The sequence below is a fragment of the Phocoena phocoena genome, chromosome 3, assembly GCF_963924675.1.
Source record: "Phocoena phocoena chromosome 3, mPhoPho1.1, whole genome shotgun sequence".
In the NCBI taxonomy this organism is placed as follows: domain Eukaryota; kingdom Metazoa; phylum Chordata; class Mammalia; order Artiodactyla; family Phocoenidae; genus Phocoena; species Phocoena phocoena.
In genome coordinates, this window is record NC_089221.1 from 67,050,612 (window position 1) to 67,074,520 (window position 23,909).

The following is a 23,909-nucleotide window of genomic DNA, read 5'->3' on the forward strand; positions in this document are numbered from 1 at the left end:
CCCTTTTTTTTTTTTTGCATTAAGTTCATTAGAAAGCTCACATGTGGTCTATTTTAAGCATTGAGGAAGTAAAAGGATTTTGGAGGGAGCCTTTGAACAGTACATGCGGAAATAGTCTTACATGCATTTATCTTAAACTTCCTTTCACAGACTAGTTCAGCCAATTGATTCTACTGTAAATAGGAAATCTGCACTTCTTCCTTAACCACAATCTAGTTGTTCCAACATATGGCTAAATTAAGGCACGAAAGGTTAAATTGGAAGGAAGACTCTTATGAATAAACAAAGAAAGGAAAAAGAGGAAGTATTTCTCCATTTTGTGTCTAATTGCTGCTGGCCTTGTTGCTGAATGCACCACAGTTCTTCAGTAATCCTGCCCTAATGGCAACTAGAGGATATTCGCTTGCTGGTGCAAATGCCTGGTGTTGGATCTCTTTTGAGCTTAAAGGCCGGTAATTTGGGAACATGAAAAATTTGCAAAGTTGAGGTGCCTATTATCTCATCTTGTATATGGAAAGAAATGTCAGTAACTTTAGAATCTGGTGATCTCTAGGAATTTTTTCCCTATTAATGTTCTCTATTCTAAACTCTGTTGACCCCTTTCCAGTAACACTTAAATAGAAATAGAAAGTGTTTAGAATGAAAAGTAAGCTGAAACGATTTAATTCAATCCTTCACTTTCTGGATAAGTAAACTGAGTCTGTTCAGGTTAAGGAATTGTCCCCAAAGTTACGCACATATCCTGATGTAAGTCTGTGAATTGTCAGAGCCACCCATTTCTGCGAATCAGAGTAGTACTTAGGATGCAATTGTGACCAATGTACTTCTTTTAGAGCATAGCTAAGAATTAATTATTTCTTCCTCTCCATTTATTACCTTATATCTCTGTTATGGAACTTTGCACAGCTCAACTCATCAGTTGGGTATATATCTATCTCTCATTATACTGTGAGCACATTACTTGTTCATGTCTAATTCATTCTTAAATCTTCCAGTGTTGCCTCCACCCCATCCCAAGCACAGTGCCTTGCCCACGTAGGGGTAGAGAAAATCTTGCTGAATTGAATCACGTCAAAACCATAGAGAAAGCATCTTAGCAGGGAGAAATCGGAAAGTGATTTCTAGTCGAACTTTTCAGGTTTATCTTTCATTAAAAAATAGCCATACGTTTTGATTTAAAACCCAGCTTGACTCATTTTTATGCCCTTTATTTCTTCCCTCTTAGTTTCTCTCTTCAGCATCTTAATGCCTCACCACACAAATGCTTGATCTTTCCTGCTAGTTGGAAATTACCATGTCAGTAATCTGTTGACTCTGGAGGGAAGTCTGAAATGTTTCTCACACCTGTCCCCTCTTTTGCATTTTGAATATGCCTTTCTTATTTGATCCCTACTCTTTTGTAGTAGCATCCTGGTGCCTTCCCCGACTTAGTTCTCCTTTGCAGAGGTCCATTTCTACATGCCTGTAATGCTATTTTCCTCTGCCATAGCTCTGAACATAGCACTTCCTTCATCAAAAACTTTGATAAGGCTTGCTGGATAGCTGAGTTCTAAAAGCTTAAGATGTGTATTTAGTTTTGTGACCTGTACATTAAAATCTACACTGCTTTACTGTAGTTGGCCTGAGAGTGGCATTCTTTACTCTTGTGTGTAAAGCAGTTTCAACTTGATCCAGAGGTAGTTTCTATAGCCTCCAAACAAAGCAGTTAGTGGCATTCTTAACTGCTTTGTTTGGAGGCTATAGAAACTACCTCTGGATCAAGTTGAGTGAATATACCAATAGTGGTTCATCAGACTCTGGCAACTCCTAAAATATATATTTTTCATTACTAAATTACTGTGCATGAATGTTTCTTAAATAGGTCTCTGCTGAATGGAATTTTGTACTCCAATTTCATAGATAGTCACTATGCTCCATTTCTGTATATCTAGGCTCATAAAATAATAGACAAACATTTGTAGAGCAAAAAATATGCTTGATAATTTTGTATTATGGTTTGATCGCTTTGTGGATTTTCTTGTGGATAAAAGGCTTTGTGTTATTTGAGTATTACTTATTATTTGAGTACTACTATTAGAATTGTGTGCAGAGAGTTCAGAAGCCCCCTCCCTCAACTGGAATATTTGTAAAAAACTAACAAGCAAACAAACTGTGTGCATGGCCTTCGTGAGATTCTATTTCTTTTAAAAAGACAATTTTTTAGAGCAGTTTTATGTTCATAGCAAAATTGAGAGGAAGGTATAGAGATTTCCCAAATACCCCCTGCCCCGACATACGCAGAGCCTCCCCCATTGTCCACAGCCCCCATCAGAGTGGTATATTTGTTACAAATGATGAAACTATATGGACACATTCTTATCATCCAAAGTCCATAGCTTACATTAGTGTTCACACTAGGCGTTGTATATTCTGTGGATCTGGACAAATATATAATGACATGTACCTGCCATTTCAGTATCATAGAATATTTTCAGTGCCCTAAAAATCCTCCGTGTTCCACTTATGCATCCCTCCTTCCACCTAACCCCTGGCAACCGCTGACTGAGTTTCCATTTTTAATGCCTCTAGATAATTTAAGAAGCTAACAGTGAGCTTCTGTGAGATCCCATACTGAATGAAAATTTATAGTCCTAGAAGCCACTTAAAAAACACAAATTAGGGAGCTTTAAATACATGTTATTTATTTCAAAATATGTCTAATATTATCTAGTTCTATATAGAAGGGAAAATAAAAGTTTTGAGGTAAAATAATTCAGTATACCAGGAGTATATTCCTGTCTCTTAAATGAGAGTAAAGCTTCATTACTGCCTAGTAGCCTGTCGTGCAGCCTGCTTCACTACTACTGATATTCACTAACTTTCTTTCAATCTTTATTAATGGTATTATTTTCTGTTTTGTAATTTTGCTATTAAATATCATGAATTGTTTTAATCAACTACATAACTTAAAGTGAAATTAAGGTTCACAGCATTATTTTCATTTCAATGTAAAATATGTATGTCATTTGTGACTACCCTTTTATAAGCTAACTATGAAAATGACTTCTTTCTACCACCTTTTTTTTCTTTTTTAATAATTAAACTTGAAGCATATTTTGTCTCACTGATTCTTCAAAGTTCTGGCTGTCAAAAGATATCTTTTTCCTTAGAGGAAAAAAGCACTCAAGTAATAAAATACTTAATTTTAATGCCTGTATTCTTTCTGTATGCTGATATTATCAAAGAGTAAGAAAAATAACAGGCCCATGACTGTAATTTCCATTCTTGACCTCTAGGAATGAAGTAATTTGATGCAATACATGTTTGTTGTTTTGATGGGATGACTATTTTAGTTAAGGTTAATTGACCAATAAGATAACAATCTGTTCTTAATGCTTTAAATCCTTTAGTTTGTGTTCTTGTAACAAAATATTCATCGACAATTGTTCAGTCTATTTTCATTTGTTCAATCATCATGAGACAACGAAATAATAATAGAGTAAGAGCTTCCCTGGTGGCGCAGTGGTTGAGAGTCCGCCTGCCGATGCAGGGGACACGGGTTCGTGCCCCGGTCCGGGAAGATCCCACATGCCGCAGAGCGGCTGGGCCCGTGAGCCATGGCCGCTGAGCCTGCGCATCCGGAGCCTGTGCTCCGCAAGGGGAGAGGCCACAGCAGGGAGAGGCCTGCGTACGGCAAAAACAAACAAACAAACAAAAGTAATAGAATAAAAGCATACATGTATATATATGCTTTTATTCTGTGGCGGGAACTGGAAAAGGGTGCATTACAGTAACTGAATGGTTTTGAGGTCACATGCTTAGTTGAACTTGTACTTTATATATTGGTAAAATGATTCTCCGTAAAAGCCTTTGCATCCTCCTGTCCAACAGAACACATGTTCTGTCAGGGAAAGATTTATAATTATGATTGGAAAAATTCCAATTACACAGTAATTTTGGAATCCTAATTGTCTTGCTAGGTAAATTTTTGTTGATTTTTCTCAAAGACATCTTATGATTCTCTCTTCCTAAAAAGTGTTTATCAGCACATTGATAAAAGGGGCTGTAATAATTTCTGGTTTTTATTGGTACTTGAGGAATAGATTTTGGGAAAAGTCATCCATTTAATCTGCCAAAATACTAAGAGACTTCTGCTTATGCGGTCTTAGAATTTCAGTCTCTATAAAGTGATATTTTAAACCAGATTAAGCTGTTATCATTATAATAGATAAGATAATAGATAAGATAAGATAAGATTATAATAGATAAAATCTAACCATTTTTAGGAATTAAGAGTGCAGTTACATATGAACAAGAAACAGAAAAGGGCCAGAACTTTTAAGTTTTCTTTTGCTCCCATTATTAAGGTATTCTTCATATGAGGGACGATAAACGATGGAAAATGTAATAGATTTGGAAGTGAATGTTATCTAAATTTTTTGTCTTAAAGAATTACAGCTTTAGCTTCTCTGTCATATACTCCCTTAGCATCCTGAACCCCTTAACATCATATTTTTATGACTTGTTTGATATCTGTCTTCCTTGGTAGAGTTTAGGCTACCCTAGGGCAGAAACTAAGTCCATTTTATTCACTGCTTTATCTTCAGTGCCTACCGTGTGGTAAGTTATTGACAAATATTTGACAAGTATTTTAAAAATAAAGTTTATTTAAAAAGTAATAAAAATAGAAAAGAGCAAAAGCTCCTTAACTAAAATGAGGTTTCATGTCCAGGGTGTCTTTAACTGAAGCTTTGAATGACATTGACATTTGAGAGAAAAATGTTTCCCTACCCTAATTTATATATTCCTCCTCATAAGTCTTCTTCCAGATCTATTAATAAGAAATGGTATTAAATTCCTTTGAGCTGGGATGATCTTACTTATAAACAGAGTGGGAGGCAATGTTAGTGGTATACTTTGAGGGACAGCAAGAAGTAGGTCTGTTCAAAAATAGCTCCCACCTGGTAGCCAGAGTATTTGGAAGCCCCATCATTGGAGTTGTTTTGTTGTTGTTGTTAAGGGGTCTCTAGGAGGACCATTTTAAATTTATATCTTCTGGTCATTATGAAAACAAGATGACATGCTACCTCCTTTCTGGGGCAGGACTTGTAATTAGGAGTTATTGTGTGAAAGGTAACGTAAACTTTTGATCAGCAAAATGATATATGATGGGCTATCATTTTGTTGGATAGGCAGAGATTTTCTACCTGAAAAAAATTTGAGAAAGAGAAGAAAACATCTATGAAAAGTTCTCTTAAGCGTCAGGTAAGGATTAGAAGCTATTATGGAGGGTAAGCAGAGATTAAACAATATTAGCTACAAGATTAGTTGTGGAAAATTTAAGGGAAAAAAAGAAAAATGAAATATTCCTGAAGCATGAAAGAACCCATTGAATATGGACACTCAATGTATTATTTATGTATTTGGATTATGGAATGGGTAGGATGACAGGGCCAGAGTTTGAAGAGCAGTGATGGGTAGGACACATACAGGGGTGAGGAAGGGGTGTTGCTTAGCAACCCAAAGGCCATCAAGGCAAGGAGACCTTTTCAGAAGAGATGCCCTGGCTTATGGAATCACCGTTTGCCCACTTACCTAAGCCAGGAAACAAAGGAGAGGTGGGAGATTTTACTTGTTTTACTTAAGGCTGACTGTGATATCGTGATTTATAATAAGCAATATATCTTTGATATTGGTTCTCATTTCTAAAACCCTTGGAATTCCCCAAGTGATAAGAGAGACAAAGGTGTCTTTTGTTATGTTAATGAGGGGACTTCTGGACAGCAGCTAGGGATGGGGGCTGGTTGTCAGTGGAGCCAACCAGGTGATTAGAGGGTTGGGACTTTCAGTCCCATCCCCTGACCTCCTGGGAAGGGAGAAGGCCTGAAGGTTTGAATCAGTTGCCAATGGCCAATGATTTAGTCAATCATGTCTTTGTAATGAAGCCTCCATAAAATCCCCAAAGGAGAGAATTTGGAGCGCTTCCAGGTTGGCCAACACATAGAGTTTGGGGAGAGTGGCACATTCTGAGAGGGTGTGAAAGCTCCCTGCGCTTCCCCACACCTTGCCCTATGTATCTCTTCAGTCTGGCTGTTCCTGAGTTATATCCTTTTAGAATAAACCGGTAATCTGGTAAGCAAAATGTTTCTGTGAGTTCTGTGACCTGCTCTAGCAAATTAATTGAACCCAAGGACAGGGGTTGTGGGAACCTCTGATTTATAGCTGTCAGAAATACAGGCAACAACGTGCACTTCCGCTTGGAGTATGACGAACAAGGAGGGAGTCATGGGAGCCTCCAATCTGTAGCCAGTGGGTCAGAAGCACAGATAACCACCTGTCTGATGTGGGAGGGGAGAGGCAGTCTTATAGGCCTGAACCCCTAACCTGTGGAATCTCATGCTCTCTCTGGGCAGATGGTGTCAGAATTGAGTTAAATTGCAGGATCCCCTGCTAATGTTCTGAGCTTTGCTTGGTGATGTGGGGGAAGACCGTCCCCCTCCACAAACCACAAATGAATTGGGTGCTGTTTGTTGGTGTGGAGAGAAACCTCCACACATTCAGTGACTGGAAGTAAAGTGTTCTGTGTGGCTGTGTCAGTAGCATGAGAGTAAAAGAGAAACACAGGGGGAAGGTCTGGGTTTCCCCTACACAGGTAGATGGAACTGCGTTTTTCCCATTTATTGACTCTTGTTTGGCATTTACCTTTTCTATTTTCTGCTTTCTCTCTGGTAAAGATGATACTGTGTTCTGCGGTGGGTAGAAGGCAAACTCAGGAAAGAAGGAAGGAAGTAATTCATGACTTATTCCCATAATAAATAGGCTTCTGAATCATTAAGAATATGAGTCATTTGCTACTTGTTTTCTTAACCCAGATTTTCCTCCACTGAATAAATGAATGGCGTACAAGTAGAGGAAAAGCAGAGGATGAAGCCACTACCCGGTACAGGTTATTTATATTCAAATCTGGGCCCTGCCCTTCCCCAGCAGAGTGCTCACGCAGGTCATCTAACCTTTGTAAACTGAAATTTATCCGCTACAAAATGAAGATCATAATGGCTGCTGATTGCCGGCTATGTGAGGGTTAAAAGAGCGTGAAGAAAGCATAACCCAAGCCGTGTTCTCAAACTGCTCAGTAAATATCAGCTATTATTTCTCAGGAGATAAGAACCCCCAAGCTGGCCAGGCTGGAATGATCTCCAAGTTAAAGATGACCCAGAAATTCCTGATGTATTTGGAGATTCCAGTTTTGACATCTTTCTAGCCAAATATGGGAAATTATCCAAAAACAAAAACCGCTGAGGGCTCCAAATGGCATCAGGAAGTGACTGCCTCACTGTCACAAATATGAGGAAAAGGAAACCTTTGATCTCTCACAAAAGTGACATTTCACTGAGCCAGTTTTCTCCCTAGAAGATTTGAATCACGGGTGGTTTGTTTCACATGAAGTTAATGCTAACTCATAACTAGGTTAATAGAGAAATGTTAATGAACTGTAATCACGGAGAATTTAAAATACTACATGCTGGATAATTAACTTGACAAACAAGTCATGCTGGGCAGACTAATTTAAATACTCAACCTTTTGAACTTCCCTCTTGCACATTACAACAGACCTACTTTTTTTTTTTTTTTTTTTCTTTTTTGGTCTAAACTCTTGTCACTGTTTCAAAATTTTCCACGAAATTTTCCACGAGAAGCTTCTGGAAGTATCTTCTTTCCCTCACTTTTAATGCCCAACCAACTGGAAGTTTGGCTGCTGCCTCATCCGCTTTGCTGCTCTCCTAACAGCATCAATAGTGTCAACTTCAAAACCAGTGGATACTATTCAGTCCTCATATGCTACTTTTATACTGTTGCCCATATTACATGGTTTTCAAATTATTTATTCCTTTCGCTTTGGTGATGATATTCTCTCCATGTTCTCACAAATCTCTAACCACTGCTTTGTTTTGCAGGGTTTTTCTCTTCTGCCATCCCTTTAGTGTTTCCAAGGTTTAATCCTTGGTCTGTTGCTCTTTTCTTTTTACCTGTTCCTAGATAATCTGGTTTGTTTATTATCAACGTGTCAATCACTCCTAAATCTGAATCTCCAGAGTTTAGACGCTAATTTTCAGATGTATGGCTGACCGTCTGTCCCAAGTGAGCATCTGCACCTAAACCAGCCCCCTCCTTCTCTTTATTTCTCGTCTTGGCTTATGGACTCACCATCTACCCATTCACCTACAGCAGAAAGCCTAGGAATCATTCTCAGCTACTCTTGCGTCTTCACCCATCTCAAAGTCCAGTCAGATTTACTTCCCAGTATTTCTCATTTCCGTCTAAATGCCTGAGTCTTTACTGACGTGAGTCACTGTATCTTTATTATTTTAGTAGCCTTCTAAATGCTCTCCATTCTTACCTTTTAAATAATGATGATAACAAACCCTGAAATAGCAGTTACTACTTGCCAATCTCTGTTCTAAGTGCTTTATTTATATTAACTCATTAAATTCCCAAGATAAGCTCCCAAAGCAGATACTCTTATTATCTGCTTTTTACAGATAAGATCGCTGAGGCACATAGAGGTTAAATAACTTGATCACAGAGCTGGTGGTGGCAAGATGTAAACCCAGGCAGTCAGGCTCCAGAGTCCACCCTCCTCACTGTTACCAGAGTAATTGATGCGTAAGGACATTTAACTATGTTGTGTGCCTGGTGCCCATAGCCCAAAGAACAGAGCTTAATTTCTTCAATGGGGCATAAAAGCTCGGACTCTACCTGTCTGTATGGCTTCAGTTGTCACCTCCCACTTCACACTGTGTTCTAGCCACGCTCACCTGATGCCATACTCTGGCAATAATCTCTACAGCGATGATGTATTCTCAACCTTTGCTTGTCCACCATGCAGCTCGGCATTCATTTTCTCTGTTCTCATACTGATATATTTCTTCAACACACAGTTACAAATGCTGTAATAGTTCAGCCAGTTTGTTAAAAAGGTATTGCGCCAGACAGAATTCCAGGATGCCCCTGTCTCCCCCAGTTCCTGACCCTTGGTGTATGTATAGCTTCTCCCAGTTATTCAAACAGACACTAATCTAGGTATTGCTGTGAAGGGATTTTGTAGATGTAACTAGGGTACCCAATCAGTTGACTTTATAATAAGGAGATTGTCTTAGTGGGCTTCACCTAATCACGTGAGCCCTTTAAAAGCAGAGTGTTGTTTTTTGTTTTTTCCATCAGGAGGAAGTCAAGAGATTCAAAGCATGAGAAAGATTGGATGTGCTATCACTGGCTTGGATGGAGGAGGCCCCATGGCAAGGGCTGAGGAAGGCCTCTGGGAGGTGAAACTAGCCCCTGGCTGAAAGTCAGCATGGAGACAGGAACCTCAGTCCTACAAAGGCAAGGAACTGCCTTGTGCCAACAAGAATGAGCTTGGATCTATTTTTAAATACAAGATCACACCATCTGTGAGTAAAAACTGTTTTACTTTCTGCTTTCTAATCTGAATGAATTTTATTTCTTTTTCTGCCTGATTTCCCTAAGTAGAACTTCTAGTACGATATTGAATAGAAGTGGCAAGAGTGGAATTCTTGTCTTATTCCTGAACTTAGTGGGACAAACTTTCTTTTTTTAATTTATTTATTTTTGGCTGTGTTGGGTCTTCGTTGCTGCGTGTGGGCTTTTCTCTAGTTGTGGTGAGTGGGGAGTGGGGGCTACTCTTTGTCGCGGTGCGTGGGCTTCTCATTTGCAGTGGCGTCTCTTGTCGTGGAGCATGGGCTCTAGGCGCATGGTCTTCAGTAGTTGTGGCACGCGGGCTCAATAGTTGTGGCTTGCGGGCTCTAGAGCACAGACTCAGTAGTTGTGGTGCAAGGGCTTAGTTACTCCGCGGTATGTGGGATCTTCCCGGAGCAGGGCTCAAACCCGTGTACCCTGCACTGGCAGGTGGATTCTTAACCACTGCACCACCAGGGAAGTCTGGGGACAAACTTTATTTAGTCTTTCCCCATTAAGTATGATGTTAGCTTTGGGTTTTTTGTAGATGCCCTTTTTCAGTTGAGGAATTTCCCTTCTCTTCCTAGTTTATTGAGGTTTTTTTTTTTTTATGAAATGATGTTGGGTTTAGTGAAATGACTTTTCTGCAGTGATTGAGGTGATCATGTGGTTTTGTTGTTTACTCTATTGACATGTTGTATTACAGTAATTGATTTTGTGATGTTAAGGTTATTTCATTCCTGGGATATATCTCACTTGGTCATAGTGTATAATCCTTTTATATGTTGTTGGATTCAGTTTGCTAATACTACATTGAGGATTTTTGTGATTCATAAGGAACATTGGTCTGTAGTTTTCTTTTCATGTCTTTGTCTGGTTTTGGTACAATGATAGAATAAACCACAGTAGAATTATATTACAAATCAATAAAAGAATGAAATTTAGAAAATTCACAAATATGTGGGAATTAAAATAGTCATAAATAACCAATGGTCAAAGTTGAAATCACAAGCAAAATTTCATTAAAGATGAGTGAAAACAAAAACACAACATGCTAAAATGTATGTGATGCAGATAAAACAGTGCTTTGAGGGAAATCAATGCTGTAAACACATAGATGAAAAAGAACAAGAAAATCTCAGATCAATAACCTAACCTTTTAACCTTAAGAAGCTACAAAAGAACTAGACTAAACTCAAACTAAACAGAAGGAAGGAAACAACAGTGATTGAAAATAAATTAAATAGAGAATAGAAAACATTAAAAGAAATCAAAAGTTGGTTCTTTGAAAATATCTATAGAATCTATAAACTTTCATTTATAGAATGACCAATAAAAAAAAAAAGAGAAAGGGCTCAAATTAGTGAAATCAGGGTAAAAAGGGAACATCACTATCTGAGCCCTAATTTCCTCATCTGTAAAGTGAAAATTATAATATATGCCTCATCAAGTTGTTATAGATATTAAATGTGAAATTACTGGCTACTGTGCCTGGAATATAATAGGCTGTTTATGAGAGGTTGTTTCCCCCTTCCTCTTTTGTACTTCTAGTTCATTTTACACTGTTTAATTCTTTCCAGAGTCTAGCTTAAAAACCAGAAGTGATTATCCATACCTGTTAAAATCTACTTCACTGCTTATCTTCAGTGCCTTCCATATTCTAATCCCAATTTACCTTTCCATTTAGTCCTCCCTACACTTTGGCATTGATGCTTAGCTTCAGCCAAACTGTTTCATTCACTTCTCCTTGGATTGTAGATGATGTAGGGATTTGTTTTCATGTATTTATCTGTTTATTTTCTGGCTCTGGCTTTCCCTTTATCTCTGTTCTCTCACTGGTACTCTGCAGACTATTCTTTTCCCCTCCAGCCCAGACCAGAGCAGAGCAGAATCAATGAGTCAAGGCATTTCTTATTTGAGTGAAAGGCAGAAGCTTTTGGCTTCTGCTAGCAGATCTGTTTCTGGGTCCCCTACTCCTTATATAAACAGCCTTCAAATTTTTTTCTGTCCCCATACTATATACTATTTAGGCCCTCAAGTCCTGCATTCCCCTTTAAATTTCTTTCATGTCCAGTTTGAAGCTCAGTCCATTTCTGAATGTGATTGCAATCAACTTACTCAATTATTTTATCTTTTGATTTGTTTAATTGCTTCATGACCAAAGCTTTAGTAGGGTGTGTATACCAGTGTATTGTTACAATGTTACCTTGGATTGAATTACAAATATCAAAAGAAAAAGCTCAAAATTTTAAAAGGTGTGAGTATAAAAGTAAACAATATTTCAGAGAGGGGTTAATAAAAGGAGTTTTTATGCAGTTTGTTCCTGCATAATTTTGCCCACAGCTTCTAAAATAAAAATGAGGTATCGTTTAAACAATGCCATTCAGAAAACGGTAACTTCAGACAGCATCTACTGCATACCTGCTGTAAAAGATTAGGAAATCAATCACACACATTTTCCCACTTCCTATCAAACAACTTTTCCTGTTTTGTCAGGCTTATTATTATTTTTTACATTTTGAGGTTTATAGTGTTGACCTAAAGATAAATAGACTGCCAGTTAATTCCCCAGCAAAAATGGGTGTGTTCGAGATCAAAAAAGAATTGAAATTCGGGTCTGCAACCGTGGCGAGCTATATGCAAGTCCCCAGGCAACAAGAAGAGAACTGTTTTAAAGAGGGTAAAAGGAAGCTGGGAAATTTGTAGTACACAAAGTGTTCATTGGCGAAATTGAGATTTGGAGATGTAGTGGCTTTTCATTGGCTGCATAGTGACAGTCTCTCATTGGCTGAGCTCTTGCCAGACAAGAAGAGGAAGTCTTTCTTCTTCCTGTTGGCCTCTGCTATCATGATAGGGTATGAGAGCTTCTCCTTCTAGCCTCCTGATTTTATTTTAATGGAGCTTTCTGTTTAATTTTTATAAGAGTATACGTATTCTTGAACTGGCTTGTTAAAACAAAGCAACAAAATGTCTACATCCCTTTGAGATGATAAATATATTTTTCAGCATTTGTTCTGTGGATGCATAGTAGATTCTGTTGTATGGCTGTACCATAATTTATGTAACCTATGTACTATTATAAGACATGTATGGTTTTCCATTTTTCTTATATAAGCAATATTCTGATGATCATTTTTATAGGTAAATTTTTGCTCATATATTTAATTTTTTTCATTCTTTCCTAAGTCTATCAAGATAAAACAAAGGCAAGTTTAAAAATATAAGTCTGGCTAGTCATTGGCTATCATGTTGACCAAGCACACAGGAGTTTCAATTAATGTATACTAAACCTACTGTCGTTCACCCGTAAAATTAAAATGTAATGTCTTTTTCCCCAGGGTTTTGAAAGTTGCATTTAGATAACATCTGAAAAAGGTACGCTGTCAAACAGTGCAGAGTATTACTAATTTCACTGTTGAGGCAGTTTTATGAAATCACTGCCCCCACAGCACTGCTTTTATGCTTTATTACCTTTTGACGTAAATGACTACTTACAAAAACTGAAAACACAATGAAAATGTCAGAACAGTCCTGGTTTCTACACATCCTTGGCTTTATAGACTCTAGCGCATTGTGAGGTTTCAAGTGTGCTGTCATTAAGAATTCCTAACACACATCTCTTTGGAAAAATACAGGGTAATGACTTTTCCAAATATTTACTGACTGTTGTATTCAAAATTCTAAATCTAAAATTTTATTTTTATTTATTTAGTTTTTAATTAATTTTTGGCTGCGTTGGATCTTCATGGCTGCGTGCACGCTTTCTCTAGTTTCGGTGAGTGGGGGCTACACTTCCTTGTGGTGTGCGGGCTTCTCACTGCAGTGGCTTCTCTTGTTGCGGAGCATGGGCTCTAGGTGCGCGGGCTCAGTAGTTGTGGCTCATGGACTCTAGAGCGCAGGCTCAGTAGTTGTGGTGCAGGGGCTTAATTGCTCCACGGCATGTGGGATCTTCCTGGACCAGGGCTCAAACCCGTGTCCCCTGCATTGGCAGGCGGATTCTTAACCACTGAGCCACCAGGGAAGTCCCTAAATCTAAAATATTAATATGCAGAATATTGTTCCCACAATTGCAGTATAATCCCACCCATTTTCGTGATGACATTTTGTGTGCTTAAGGAGAAACATTGTCAGAGGCTCTACATATGCATTGTAAATATAGAGAGTAAAAGGATCATTGTTAGCTAGGTAGTACTTTTCATAATATTTCCAAATAACAATGACTTCACTAAATGAGTGAAGTTTGGAGGAGTTTATTTTTAAGAATCTACCTGAATATGTGCTTAGGTTAAAGGAGAGGCAGTGTGCATTAATAATTCAAAATGCTATTTTTTATACTTGCCTAATTAAATAATGCTCTTCACTGAATCTGTCGAGTGGAGTGGCGTGTCTGTATGCTACTAACGTCTCCACATCATTGGCTTTCCTCTTCTATTTAGAAGTGTTTAACAGAGAAGCAAATACTATTGTAAATATGCCATGGCTTTGCAAGGGATAGACAGTTAAACATTTATTGAGATCCTACTATGTAGCGGGAGCTATGCTACTTGGTAGAGGTCTTAAGATAACACTCTGTGGTTTCTGTCTTTGAGTTTACAGTTTAGAGGGAGAAATAGACACACAAACAGGCCATCTCAATATAATAGTTTTAGATAAGTATTCAGGCAGAAGCATTCAAAGTATTTTGGGAAACAGAGTATTGACCCTGACTGGTAAGGTAAGGAGGGCAATGCCTGAACCAAGTCTTCAAACTTAAAAGCTAGCCACATAGAGGCCAGTCCATGCAGCTGAATGGATGGGAGCAGTTTCTACCTGGTTTTATCTAGTCCTGCCTTGGCCAGTGTGCTGAGTGCGGTTGTTCAGGCTGTGCATTGGAGTTCAGGCTGTGCATTGGAGTTCAGCCCATGCTGCTCTCACTTGTACTCTTTTGCCAGATGTAATTTATCTGCCTAGAGGGGGCAAGTTTCTGTAATTCCCCCATCCACAGAGGTGCCTTTTTAGATTTGTTCACTCAGAAGGACCTGTTTTCTTGCAGTTTTACAAAGGTGTTATACTTTTAGCCTTGTACTGATGGTCAGAGAGCAAGGCTTGCTCTTCATACCATCTTTAACTCACGAGTTTTCTAAGCATCTAACAGTCCCTCATCCTCTTTTCTGAAAGCTTCCAAGTGTCCTAAGTTTTCTATCTGTGGGTTGCCAGCAGCTAGCGAATTGAGAAGCAGATGGAGAGGCTGGCTTGCACCCTGGGCTGTCTCTCTGTGGTCTAGATCAAAGTCAATACAAACCAAAAGAAATGTGGACAACTGGCTGCCCACTCAGGGAGTGTATCTCAAAAGGGAACAACTGCACACTGAGTTAGCTTCCAGAAAAGTGAGCTCCCAGCGGCTCGAATTTTCTCCACTATCTTCTCATTTCTACATGGTGCCTCCCTATCTTTTTATTCTTTCCTCCCAACTGGTTGCTTCTATAGGCTCTGCCAGTGGAAAACTTCCTCTGCCATAAGCCTCCAAACCGCTTTCTCTTGCATTGTTCTCAGGCTTTATTTATCTTTGTGTGGTAGGTGATCATATCTGCCTGTCCCTGTGCAAGCCTGGGAAATGGAAGAGGTCCCCTGAGAGGGGGGATGGAAGAATTCACTAAGTTCAGGGAAGGTGTGGATGGAAGGAAAAGGCAGGTTAAAATTTAGAAATATATTTATTACTGCATGTGTATATGCTGGAAATCACTCACAAAAGAACTTTTAGGGGCTACCTAGGGTAGTGGCCAGTATGTATAGCCACTTGTTTTATGACTCCTTCATTCAGGTAGACTCAGTCTCTGAGAACTAGGTCTAGTACTGGTACTGAACAGTGTCCCAGTACAATTTCAGAACTCCAATAAGCAAAGAGATATGCTTGGTCAGCACCTGACTATCTTTGAAGTCGTTTGGCAAATATTAACCCTGTAGATAATAAAGGATGATGATAAATAGTTTAAATTCCTTTTCTACTCCTTGGGGGAGACATAAAGAGGCCCCTAAGTGTATTCAAAAGCCTTTGAATTTCTTATTTAGTATCTCTGAGGCATTCCAAGGAAAGGTTGCAAACTGGGAAGCATGGCTTTGAACAGAAGTTGTGTGATCTTCGGGGAAGTCCCAATCTAGCAAAGTCCTGCTTTACTTAGAAGTTGGACACAAAAATCTGATCCCTAGCCAAGAAAACCAGCAGTAGTTGTTCAGCAGCAATCAGTTGGCAAGTAAAATATACATTTTGGAGAGGAAAAGTACTGGGATATTATCTAGACATTATCTAGAATTATCTAGGCAAATTGGACGAGAGTAGTCAGGTGCAAAGTAATTTCAGCAAGGTGAACAAAAGTCTGCACACTCTGCCATCACCTTACGCACAACCTTATGGCAATGCTTCATAGGTGTAGGCTGAAGACCACTGAGAGCACAGTGTCCTGGGATACTGTAAAGTGTCTGATTCCTGGATCCTACCCTGGCTTAACGGCATCAATCTCTCTGAGAGTGAGGCTTGAGAATCTGGCTGTTTTTTTATGACCCTGAGTAATTACTGGGTCTATCATTGCAGAATCATTGACTTATAGAATACTATGTACTGTATACAATACTAACAGGCAACCTTGTGGGAGTCTGTTTACACAGAGAAGCTACAGAAGTAAACTTGAAGATGTAGAAATTCCATGGTATGCACGTATCTCTTCATGGGAGGTCTGTGGAGATATATTGCTACTTAAAAGTAAGAGTACGCCTACCAAGCCAATATGTTTCTCATTATGTTTTTCCTCCATTAAAAAAAAATTAAATAGAGTTTTTTTTTTTTTTTTATGGATGAACTGGGAGTGGATAGATGAGGAGGAAGGGAAGAAATGTCTGATGTTTATAACTGAAGTGATAAATGTGGGTACGTAAATTGCACTGAGTGCTCTGGTGGTATGCTGGTAAATGTTGAAGCACTAGCTCTTTGGGGAAAAAGTCCTGATTTGTAGAATTCACTGACTTTTGTGGTATACATACTTCCAGATTTATCCATTTCAAGCTACCAGTGATTTAACAACCAGCTAACAAATTTCCTAAATTGTTTTTTTTTCTGTACGCGGGCCTCTCACTGCTGTGGCCTCTCCCTTTGCGGAGCACAGGCTCCGGACGCGCGGGCTCAGCGGCCATGGCCCATGGGCCCAGCTGCTCCGTGGCATGTGGGATATTCCCGGACCAGGGCACGAACCTGTGTCCCCTGCATCGGCAGGCGGACCCTCAACCACTGCGCCACCAGGGAAGCCCCAAATTTCCTAAAATTTTAATATCAGTTATTATGAACCAATACAAGCCTACCAGCCAGCTCCACTGATTTTATACAGATGCTAGTATATTTATATCTATTTTTCCAAGTGAACTTTGTAACTTATTTATTATATTGAACAGTACATTGTTTCCTCTCCAAGTCTCAGCCAACATTTGTGTGTCAACGTATTTTTTCCCTTTTGCTGCTCTTTTTGCATCATTGTGACTTTGATATGTTAACGTGGCCAGTGCACTTTTCATTCAACGTGATTTTCTAGAATTACATATTCTTAATGTGCTTTGAAAAGGAACAAAGAGACTTTATAACAGTAGTGGAAAATGAACTACAACTACTATATGACGTAAAAGGTATTTTTTAGAAGTATTTATAAAACTAAATGTCACCAATATATCAGATACCAATCTGATTTGTCTTAAAAAAATGTTCTCCTTTGCAAAATAATTTGTTCATAGACTTGGAGAATAAAGAGGTATCTGGTTCAATTGTTAGAAAACTCTGGCAGGCAGTGCATCTGTCATGGAAATATTCGTTGTATAATTTTCTGAAAGGAAAGTAAAGGCATGAGGAGAAATTTGGGAAGATCTTTTAACAGTACCTACAGATATCCACATACAACTTTTCAGAGTTGGAGAGATTAGTGAGAAAGACAGGTATATTTTGAGAAAGCTTCCCATGATAATTCTGATTTAATTATTATGTAACTGTCTACAGGCTGTGTTCCCTGCATCTGCCCAACTCACTCTCTCTTCAGAAGCACTTTGGTAGGATATAAGCAAATATTGGAGTAGAGCTATGATTATAGTAACTTGGTTCTACCTGAAAATGCTATTCTTAGAGGAAATTTGGAATTAGGAATTTAATTTTTCAGAATGCCATTAAATTGTTTTACTGAGTAATGCAGCTAAAGCAATGTGGGCAAAGTAGCAGGGAGGAATTGCATGGGGACATTGGTTAAAAATGGTAAACATCTGGATTATGTGTTATGGACTGAATTGTGTCCCCCGCAAAATTCATAGGTTGAAGCCCCAACTCCAGCCTATGACTGTATGTCTTCCTGCTTGATGACGTATGCAGCTGCATATGCAAAAACATTATTTTGAACATCCAGCATTACCAGGTGGTATGAGTTAATCAGAAAAAGTAAATAAAAATCTGTCTTCAGTGAGTGTCCATCATAGTTGGCGAGCAAATTCTAATATACCGTGGAGAAAAAAATTTAATATAAAGAAAATATATTTCAAGATTGGATGGAAATAATTTAAGGTAGGACTCTATTGTCCAATTATCTGTATTATTTTATTTTAAATATAAATTTAGCTGTTTCCAAAATAATTTAAGGTAGATTTTAAAACACTTATGTACATAACTGATAAGTTCTTCTGTATATTGCTGTATGTGGGAGCTTAAGGACAAAAAGGGAATCACATGGTAAAGGAAAAGTAGTTCTGTTCACCAGGGATGACATGGTCTGCAGAAGTGCAATTAAATTGGCTCTGGGAGTCTTGGTATTTCAAGGAAGGAATAATCTAATAGCTTGCATAGATCTCCTTGTTGGTATTACTTGCTTTATCACTTTGCAGTACATTTCATTGTCCAAACTCTGCTTAACATTCTGCTGTAGAACAAAAATAGCTGATTTCTAAGAATGTATCATGATGGTTCTGTAGGGTTTCATCAATTCACTTAGGTGCAGTTTTTCCTTGTGGCCCTTAGCTTTCCCTTGCAGCTGGGTGATTGCAGTATCCCACATATTCTGGCTTCATGAAAAGGAAGAACGTGCTTGCTACTGCCCTATTTTCTTTTTTTTTTAAGTATCTGTATCTAATACATGTATGTGTATATTTCCTGGCTAAAACAAAGGGTGACAAAGATCCTTCCTGTTTTTGCTATCTTTGGTCTCTTCCTGCATTCTTCCCTCTGGCTCGCCAGCTTCTTCAGATCCCATGTTGCCCATTTGCTTGAACTTTGACCTCCCATCCGGCACCCTCTGTATTAGTCATGCTCTTGTCTCTGACTGTGTAAGATCTTTAGTATCTTTGAGGATTCTTTTCTTTTTTTTTCAATAGATAAACTACTCAAGTTAGTTTTGGGTTCCAATAACTAGAATTCAATTTATTGAATTCACAAGTTCAAAAACTTGTGAGTTCAATAAGAGTAAGTTGTTTTTAGCTTACAAATCTTACGATTATAATTTTTAGGTCCAGCAACTTTTGACCATCATTTTTGTACCATTTCAAACTTAGTTAACTAATAAACACCTTTAAGTATATTTAGCTGAATTTATAAATTAAATATATTCAGTATTCTTAAATATTTCAGTTGTCCAAAAGACACGTTCAAAATTAAAAGATCATCTTTCTGCATAGTAAATATTTCCCGTTAATGTGACAAACAAATTCTTTCAATTCTCTTTATATAAAACAGTTTAACTTTTATTGAACTCTATCCTGGGACACTTCATCTTAAGACTGAAGGTTTCTGCTTGGTTCTACCCAGCTGTCATGTGCTACTGAGAATTTCCTTAGAGGAAAGCCATCTAGGTATGGATATCTCTCAGTGCAGTACCTTCTTCAGTTTCTGCCTGTTTTTGATCCCTCTCCATTGCTTTCAACTAGTTGTTTTTCATAATTTGTCCAAAATTTTAATTGTTTTCTGTGGGAGAGCTAGTCTGATACCAACTACTTTATCATTACCTGAGCTGGACCTCTTGCATCAGAGGCTCTTGATTTGTTAACATGTCACTGAATATAAGGCGAAGGCTGGGGAAATAAAGATACAGCAGATAGTTACCAAAGAACAAATAATGTCTTCTTTCATAGGCAAAGCTGGAAAATTAAACGCAGAATTGATACATATCTTGTGTCATACCAATGAAGTAAAATGTCTGAAAGTCTATTCTGCTGCCAGCAAACTGTTGGCCTACTAACTAGCAAGACCAGAGAGAAGCTGTCTTTTCATTAGTGTGACCAGCAGTGCTCTGCACTTGGCAGTGGCCCACAGCTGGTCTTTCAAAACTGTGCCCTAGAACCAAAGTTGTATTTTGTTCTTCTTCAAGTGGCTCAGATACCTGACAAATGGCAGATTATTGGCCTTTTAGCCTGCAAAAAATAATGGATATGTCTTTAGCATATTGAGACACGTATGCAGACTTCAATAACTGTAAATTCTGTGAGTCTAAACCCATAAGAGTATTTGTCATTACTCCATTTGAAACGTACATGCTATTAAAATGCCTCATTAAATGCGATGGATAAAAAGTAGCAAGGAGCAAGTACAGAGAAGGATAGTGGAGGAGAAGATAATTTCCAACAGAACATTACACATAAAATGTATCTGAGAAAAAGGAACAAAGAAAAGTAGGGAGATAGGATAAACCATCTCCAACAAAAGACTAACCCCTTTTGTGAACGAATCTAAGTCAATTTAGCTGGCCAACAACGTCACCTCAGATGAATAGGAATATGTAGGGGCTACGCATTCCCACCTTCATGTTACCAGGTGATGTTTTATGAGAAAAGCAAGTCTGAACCTCGAACCCAGTTCTGCCTAATGTACAAACATCTGTTAGCAAACAGGAACAAATACAGTCATATAATCCATTCTTGTTACTTCTGGAACATCCGTCTCTCTGTCCTCAGCCCCTCTGACATGCATCTTATTGAATCATTCAGCCAGAGGCCAGTGCAACCAACACTTACTGGGGTCAAATGACAGGGCTGTCCTTGAAATGGAGTGGCCCAAGGCTGTCGGAACCCTAAATCTCCAGCGATTCCCAATTTAGATTTGTTGAATTTTTATGCCTTCTTTATTTAGTCTCACATACCCTTTCTAGCCAGTCATATATTTCAGAAACCTTTTCAGCAATGAAAACTTTTTTTTTTTAAGATGATACACATTTCCTACTATATTTTTCAATCATGTGGTTAGAAATTACAGAAAGGATTTTGGATAGGCCTTCTACTAGAAGCAAATTACTTTCTTCAGTTTCAAGTTTAACAGTTATTACGTTTGCTACACTTCCAGAAATAAAAACTGAAAACAGCTCCCCCCGCCCCATAAGAGATATCTCAAGCTTTTTGCAGATGATTTACTACATTAATCACATCTGTTCATTCTTTTTTTAAATTAATTTTTATTGGCATATAGTTGTGTTAGTTTCTGCTGTACAGCAAAGTGAATCAGTTATACATATATGTACATCCACTCTTTTAGATTCTATTCCTGTATAGGTCATTACAGAGTATTGACTAGAGTTCCTTGTCAGCAATGAAAACTTACTGCTAAGATTTCTTTGTGATTAGTAAAATTTCTCATAAAGATTTTGATAACATATTAGAAGGGCTTAAGTGCACTTCCAGAGTATGGTTTTCTCTTTAAACCAATTCAGATGGTAACTGAATGCCCCACCTTGAGGATTAGAGTTAACCTATACCTGTATACATGACACTGCTTACAGCTGGATTTTAAAAGTAATTTATTACACAGATAATATAACACTCTCAATGACAATCAGATTTGTCTAGAATCTCTTAGTCCAAACGAATAGATTTGAATCACCACCCATGTACTGAGGGTAGACATTGCTAATGAATAATTAACTGCTTTTCTTCTAGGATTAAATGTAGATTCAAATCTTCAGTGGCAAAGGCAGCCACTACCAGTCAGAATTTTCAGTCAAGATATAACTTGTCATCCTAGCCATAGTCCTTCCTCAGTTTAATATCAAACATTTATCTTATTTAAGCATCGAAGTAATAACCAACATTCCCCATTTCACATATTGTATGGCAGCAGCTTCAGCAATACGTATCTGACATTTGCAGTCATTAAGCTCTTTTTTTTCTAGTGGAGACAAATAAAGTGGAAAGCAGTTCAGTTCTGAGCATCATAGCTTTAAGAGAAGTCAACATTGCAGATGATTGCTTGGAAGTTGTAGCAGCAAGAGACCACCTATGAGGAAAATAGAGATAATTACAAACAACAATCACAGCTGTTAATGGCAGCCTTCATAACACATCCTCAGCATGAAAAGATCGCAACTGATGCGTCAGATGTTCAGCCTCATTCAGTTACCGTGATGGACCCGGAGTAGAGACAATCTGTAGACGAAGCCAACATTAACGGCAGGAGAGGTCAGAATTAAAGTCCAGAGCTTTCCTTGCATGAGAAATTTTTAATCATTTCAGAATTAAGGCCTAAAGTCTTAACGTATTTTGCATAAGAAATATATTACCGAAAGTTTACTTATCAATCAACGCTGTAAAATCTCTTACCATACTTTAACATTTCCTATAGATGGCACTTGAATCATTGTGCTTATTTTTCCCAACTGCATAAAGAACCGCCCTTCATGCAGATACTGTGCTCTGCATTCTTGAGTTCCAAAGCCGTTTAGGAAACATTTCATTGCTCCCAGACAGGAACATATAATTTTCCGTAGCCAAGGACTAAAGTATGTTGGATTTTTCTCCAGAAAAATAATTATGATTTATTGAAGAATATTCATTTTTGGAAACACTTATTCATTTCATTTCCTGTAAAGCATATTTAATATTGGAGTTGTTTAGTGTCTTTTATCCTCTAATTTTTTTTGTGTTAATATCTTACCAAGCGCACGAAATAACCAGCCACCATGACAAGTAATACAAAAAAATAAACCATGCATAAAAATAATAATAATATAAGTCCAATAGACTAATTCAAATTCTGATAAAATCACATAGAATTTAAACATAATTAATACTACTTTGAAATTAACAGTGTAATCAGAATATATTAAGATTTATAAAAATGATAGAATAAGATGATATTGCCATCACCTCTTTGCTTTGTGTCCCAAATCTGCATATCCTGTTAACATGAGTTATATGCATTTGAACTGTTGATTGTCACACACAAAAAAGATGTTTTGCCTTTGGCAAAATGTTAGCATACAGTGTATTTGCTTAAGGGACACTGAAATGCAGGAAAATATTGACGAATTTAGTTTTTGTTTGAAGGCAATGCGGGTTAGCTGGTCTGTAGTGAGATTTAGCTGGAGGTATCTATTTGAGAGACAAAATCCTGCAGATTAGTTGCAGCCTTGGCCAGAAAGGAGCTTCTACAGGGAATGTATAGAGGAACATCTATCCTAAGCGCAGAGGAAGGCAAATTATGATGTGTATAGAGAGTTAGACAACTTAAAAGAGAGAATAGGGTTATTAAGAGAATTCCTGTGTCATGTATTGTTTTCTCTTAGATGAGAGGTGAGGTCAGTTTAAAAACCCAAAGTGATAATTACTTAGAAGTCTAGAAAGTAGCCCCATTTCTTTTTCAAACCTTAGTTTTTTCCCCCAAATCTGTTTGTTCCCTCCTGCTGATGGTGATTTTGGGGGGGACCTTAGAAGAACTTACTTTTGCCATACACCTGGATGCATATCAATGTGGAGATATAACAGTGGGAAAACTGATTTCTTACCTTCCTTAACAGATCTTCCATCTGTGTTAATAAGTCAACCAGTTAAGCAACTTTCGAGTATATCCGAATGCATTCTCCATGGAAGATATATTAAGCTTTCAAAGCATTGTCACATTTAGTATTTCTCTTGATCTGAACAACAGTCCTAAAAGTAGAAAGGAAAGACATTCTTGTTATTAATAAGACACTGTCAGCATCTCATATCTATAGAGCATATAAATAATATGCAAAATGTTTTCATGTAATTTTCTCATTCCAGCTTCAAACAAATTATCAGAGTATCAGAACAATTTGCAATAGAATAAATATGAGTAGTTAGTATTCACAAAAGTTGTTCAAGATCACTTAAGATCAAAGAAGTAAAAATCAAAATTACCGGAAAATATTTTCACCTCTCAAATAATTGAGGGAGTGAGATACTCAATTTTTTCAAGGGCGTGTGTTGGCAAAACAGGTACTGTTAGGTGCTGCTGGGAAAGTCGTAATTTGTTATGCCTTTCCTGAATGACATTTTGGCACTAGGAATTTATTCTGAGGAAAAATGGGAGCTATAAACAAAGGTTTACCTGTAAATGAATTCATTACAGAGTTTTTTTATAATATAGAATATTAGAAACACATTTATCTGGGCAAATGTAATTTGAGACCGTCATCTTGGAACATGAGATCTTGGGAATGTAGACCCTATACTGTGAAACC